This window comes from Haemaphysalis longicornis, unplaced genomic scaffold (assembly GCF_048455015.1).
Source record: "Haemaphysalis longicornis isolate Haplotype H1 unplaced genomic scaffold, Haemaphysalis longicornis Haplotype H1 scaffold_7, whole genome shotgun sequence".
NCBI classification, from domain to species: domain Eukaryota; kingdom Metazoa; phylum Arthropoda; class Arachnida; order Ixodida; family Ixodidae; genus Haemaphysalis; species Haemaphysalis longicornis.
Window position 1 is genome coordinate 195,206,679 of NW_027526422.1, and position 6,105 is coordinate 195,212,783.

General features: G+C 45.5%; 1 long non-coding RNA gene across 1 annotated transcript; it reads left to right on the forward strand.

Moving 5' to 3' along the window:
• Positions 1-356: 356 nt before the first annotated feature.
• On the forward strand, positions 357-2,875 carry LOC144145677 (uncharacterized). The gene is made up of 2 exons (XR_013317569.1): positions 357-548; positions 2,749-2,875. It is a non-coding gene; the product is annotated as an uncharacterized LOC144145677 (long non-coding RNA).
• The last annotated feature ends 3,230 nt before the right edge of the window (positions 2,876-6,105 follow it).

Below are 6,105 nucleotides of genomic sequence, written 5' to 3' on the forward strand. Positions count from 1 at the left end.
TGATATAGTTATGTTCGAATTAAAAAAGGACAGCAGATCTCGTAAAGTTTCATAAAAACAGTTGTTTAATTTGCTGATAATTAGGCTAAAATGTATTCTTTTAGTAACTAAATTTTGTTTGTCTTTTGTGCGATGCGAAGCCAACACTGTGACAAGCCACGTCAAGACGTCAAGCCGTATAGCCAAGCCATAGCCATTCGCTTATGTGTGCGAGTTGCGAAGCAACTATAGTTCATCTCATAAGCTACATGCAGCACTGTGGAGGCTACATTGTTATCAATAGTGCGCCCACTGAGGGCGCCTAATCCGCCGTGAAGGGGGTCATAGAGAAAGAAATACTGAGGGGGTCCTGAAAGGACACTCCCTTCTCCCCTCTCGGCAAGTGGCACCGCACGGCCCCGGCGCCTTTTGTCGCTTCCTTCGCGGTGAGTTAGGCGGCCTGAGGGGGACAACAATGTAGCCTCCACAGTGCTGCATGTAGGTTGTGAGATGAACTATAGCTTCCCTGCTGCTTTCTTCTAGACATCTTTTTGCGTCCTCAATGAAAGGTAAGACATTTTTATAAGTGCCGGTGAGTGGGGAGGGGGCGGGAAATCGTCTTTAGCTTTCCGTGTACTGCAAACGCCGTACGCTGTGCCGAAGTTAGGCATAACGGGCTTAGCGCGTTTTGAATGACAGTGCCAACGCGCTCAGCGAATCATCTTTTCTTGGCAATCATAGGCGCGATAAATTAGTTATACCGTTTCCGTAAAGCTATCAGCGGTGCGTGCACGTGCTCTCGTTGAAAGACACAGTCGTTGAGTGTGCCGGCGTTCGCATTCAGCCCGGCGCTACCTACGACGTGGTGTGCGCAGTGGCTACTTTTACGTCCACTCAAGTTTACGGAAAGGGTTGTAACAATTTTTACTGTGTGAGCTCGTTGCGGAGATGCGTTATGCATTGGCCTTGAGTTGAAATGTAGGAACGGTGTTGCGAAACGTGTAAAAAGCCGTATGGTGCGTTTTAGGTGGGTGATTTCACGACCCTAGAAGAGAGGACGCGGCCGTAGTGTTTACGCCGAGGTGCTCTATAGTGTGGCTTATGCCGGCGAACGCGGCAAAGTAAATGCATTTTGCTGACGTGAGCATGAAGCGTGTACTAATATACTAACCGTGCTTGCTGTATGCGCTTGTAGACGCACGTATCCGTCAATACCCGCCGCGGTGGTTCGGTGGCTAGGGCATAGTGCTGCTGAGCCCAAGCACGCGGGTTCGATTTTCGGCTGCGGCGGCCGCTTTTGTGATGGAGGCGAAAAGAAAGCGCCCGTGTGTACGACATTTAGGCGCACGTTAAAGATACCTAGGCGGTCAAAATTTATCCGGCGGCCTCCACTACGGCGCGCACACCTCATAATTGATAGATGCCGTCAAAGCGCGTTGGTGAAAACGTATGTTTATATTGTACAGGGTTCGCACAGGTCCTTGAAAACCTTGAAAACCCTTGAATTTAGAAGTGTCAATTTCAAGGCCTGGAAAGTCCTGGAATTTTTAAATGGTCCTTCAAAACCCTTGATTTTTCCGGAGAGAATCAATGGCCCTGTCTTTTGACAAGAATTCAAAGTGTTTGTCGTGGATTTTAGGTGCTAACAAATGTAAAGAAACATCGTAACAATCAAGTTTCAGTGTATTGCGCGAAATTACAAGTTTGGTGGGAGCAGACACTTGTCAATCCAATCCATGTCACGATACAATCCAGTGAAAGCCAGCTTCTGGTCTCTATCTTGCATCTTCCATATAGTCTGTGGACGCATGCTTTTTGCATGTTTCCTGTGCCTCATACGCTCCATCTGCGTTTGCTTTTTCGTGCAAATGGTGCACGTGTACATTGTTCATCCTGCCTTGCAGCAACACTTGCGGATTTAATTTTAGCTGATACTCTTGCTGACAAAGGAGGAGGTGCAGGCAACATTAACTAAGTTTTAAAATCAAACAGCCTCAGCAAACACAAAGGAAAAAGAAAAACCTCTAAATACCAGCCATGAAATAATAAATAAAGCTGGGGAAGCATTTACGAACCCGTTAGCAACTATCTAAATGTGCACTAATGTGCTTAGGTATTGTGCAATAAAAAACTTTTGCATTGTGTTGGAAAAGTTATAAATAATCCCACATAAAACGTTCGATGGGGACCTTGAAAATGTGTTTTCTGGTCCTTGAAAGTCCTTGAAAACCCTTGAATTTTTGCTTTTCAAGCCTGTACGAACCCTGATTGTAGAATATTCGGCGGGCATAGAACAGCTTTGCTCGATGCAACCGAGAAATGCAGTTTTTCTTTTTTTAAATTAGGCTAGGCATTTGTTCTGCAGTACCCTATCCGCAAACTGCTTATGCTAGTGCACAAGACAGTACAGCTTGTCAGTGAGATCGAGGGCATCTAGCGAAGCACTGCGAATCCTACCAGTTTCAGCTATCATTTGGCTTTGTAGAGGTTTTCAAGAGTCAAAAATTTAGTTCGCCATGAAGTGATGACAGAAGCATGTTCCGACATAAAACCACAACAGTAAAGAATCCCCAATGCCTCGTAAAATTTTTTTGAAGGGTGCAGTCAAAAGTACTTCAAACATGATTGGTATTTGTTGGCATGCCACTACATTAGTTGTAGAGTCGAGTCAACCAAAATAGTTCAAAAGCAGGCTAAAATTCTTTTTGTGTCTAATAATCTAGCCGTATATAGGACAAAAACATGAAATTGTTGCTTTTGGTTTTGCAGGTGCTGACCGAGGAGCTGGGGAAAATTTTCAGCCAAGATGTTCCTGGCATGAAGCACGATGAGCACGTGAAAGGTTGTATTTACATTGGAGGTTATAAAGTGTTAAATAAAGAATTTTCAAGCTTTGCGACTTCGTTTCATCTAGTTTGCATGCCATACTTTGCAACATGTAATCTGCAGTGTGCTAGATCTATTTCATTCAGCAAAATACTTCACTTTTTCAAGCTGTTTGTTCTTTAGCGTGCATTGCTGGAAGTTTTGTCTTACGAATTTAATGGAAATATCCCAAACATACTCTGTATAGATTCATAAAGCTGAGTAGTGTAGGTTTCAGTTTTCTATAATAAACTTGAGAATCTGTACTTGCCGTAAATTTCAGCGCTTTATTGATTACATGCCTTGAAGCACTGCTCCAGCTTTAAGAATACTCGATACAAAAGCCCCTTCTGTAGCTTGTTTTGACAAAACCCTAATTATAAATGCTTGTACCACGCACTGTGTGGGCTGACAACTCCACACACTATTCATATTTTTCTTGGCAAGAGTGGGAGCAGTGATGTTTGCAGTAGCATAATACAGTGGAAAGTTGCGAGCTTATTATCGTAACCGCTTTTCAATGCGGAACCATGTGTGCACTGCGAGCTGTCATGTTGAAGCATCCTGTTCACCGAGTTGGTAACTGCCTACTACAACTTATTCATATTTATGCTGACGCAAAGCCCGGAGTGTATGCATAGTCCTTATTGAAAAGTCGTGACGATAAGCTTGCAACGTTCCACTGCATTATACTTCTGTAACATCACTGTTCGTGCTCTTGGAAAGACATATGAATAGGGTGTGGAGTTGTCTATCCACAGAGTGCATGGTGCAAGCATTTATAATTAGCGTTGTGCCAAAACAAGGTACAGAAGGGGCTTTTGTATTAAGTATTCTTAAAGCTGGAGTAGTGCTTCAAGGCATGTTATCAATAAGGCACTGAGGCTTCCAGCAAGTACAGGTTCCCCCTGATTCGAAAAATTTTGGACTAGAAGCGGACGTCTGGCGGACATCCAATATCCGCATTTTGTTATCCCCTGGACGTCCCCTGTACATCTCGGTTTGGAAATATCCGATTTTGATCATCCGCCGGATGTCGGGAAATCCGGCTGGGACGTCTGTCGGATGTTCGTAGGATGAGCAATTCCTTTGCATCGGACCATCCCACGGACGTCTGTAAAACGTCCGCTGGCTTTCTGCGGATGTCTGACGGACGTCCAAATGTCCGACACCGGATGTCCAACGGATGTTCGATGGACGTCTGTGGTCCACTGGGTCCGAGCCACCACCGGACGTCCGTCGGCCGTCCAGCTATACGTTCACTGCTGACAACCTTCCGCTACGCTCTGAAAAAGTTAGCCTTGTTGGTGTTCATCGAAAAAATTATTTCGTTAGAGCGATCCAGCGCACCCGGATTTTTTAGTTGCGGTCACTGTGCGGGATGCATTGTGGAATACCACACACACGGACAGTCCTTAGTTGCGGTCAGTGAGGCATGCAGTCGGTACATACGGCTACGGCAGATTTCCCCCATGGCTTCCACATTTTCTATCTGCGCACATCATTGCAGTGAGTACGCGCGACGATGGCGGAAGATATCTCCCATGGCTTCAACATTTCTAACTGCACACATCATATTGCAGTCAGTATACGTACGACTATGGCGAAAGATTTCCTAGCTCCATGGCTTCCACATTTTCTAACTGCGCACATCATTGCAGTCAGTACGTACGACTATGGCGGAAGATTTCCCAATGGCTTCCACATTTTCCAGCTCCGCACATCACTGCAATCAATGCATACAACTACGGTGGAAGATTTCCCCCATAGCATCCACATTTTATATACGCACATCCTTGCAGTCAGTATGTAGGACTACGGCAGATTTCCCCCATGGCTTCCACATTTTCCAACAGCACACATCATTTTAGTCAGAACGTATGACTACGGCGGCAGGTTTCCCCCATGGCTTTCACGTCTTGTAACTGCACACATATTGCAGTCAGTATGTACGACTACGGCGGAAGATTTCCCCCATGGCTTCCACATTTTGTAACTGCACACTTTATTTCAGTCAGTACGTATGACTACGGCAGAATATTTCCCCCATGGCTCCCACATTTTGTAACAGCACACATCATTTTCGTCAGAACGTACGACTACGGCGGAAGGTTCCCCCCATGGCTTTCAGATCTTGTAACTGCACACATATTGCAGTCAGTATGTACGACTATGACGAAGATTTCCCCCATGGCTTCCACATTTTCCAACTGCACACATCACTGCAGTCAGTACGTACGACTACGGCGGAAGATTTCCCCCATGGCTTCCACATTTTGTACTGCACACATCATTTTAGTCAGAACGTACGACTACGGCGGCAGGTTTCCCCCATGGCTTCCACATTTTGTAACTGCACACATCATTTCTGTCAGTACGTACGACTACGGCGGAAGATTTCCCCCATGGCTCCCACATTTTGTAACTGCACACTTTATTTCAGTCAGTACGTATGACTACGGCGGAATATTTCCTCCATGGCTTCCACATTTTCTAACAGCACACATCATTTTCGTCACAACGTACGACTACGGCGGAAGGTTTCCCCCATGGCTTTCAGATCTTGTAACTGCACACATATTGCAGTCAGTATGTACGACTATGGCGAAGATTTCCCCCATGGCTTCCACATTTTGTAACTGCACACATCATTTTAGTCAGAACGTACGACTACGGCGGCAGGTTTCCCCCATGGCTTCCACATTTTGTAACTGCACACATCATTTTTGTCAGTACGTACGACTACGGCGAAAGATTTCCCCCATGGCTTCCACATTTTGTAACTGCACACTTTATTTCAGTCAGTACGTATGACTACGGCAGAATATTTCCCCCATGGCTTCCACATTTTCTAACAGCAAACATCATTTTCGTCAGAACGTACGACTACGGCGGAAGGTTTCCCCCATGGCTTTCAGATCTTGTAACTGCACCCATATTGCAGTCAGTATGTACGACTATGGCGAAGATTTCCCCCATGGCTTCCACATTTTCCAACTGCACACATCACTGCAGTCAGTACGTACGACTACGGCGGAAGATTTCCCCCATGGCTTCCACACTTTCTAACAGCACACATAATTTTAGTCAGAACGTACGACTACGGCGGAATATTCCCCCCTGGTTTCCACATTTTGTAACTGCACACATCAATGCAGTCAGTACGTACGACTATGGCGAAGATTTCTCCCATGGCTTCCACATTTTCTAACTGCACACATCACTGCAGTCAGTACGTACGACTACGGTGGAAGATTTCCC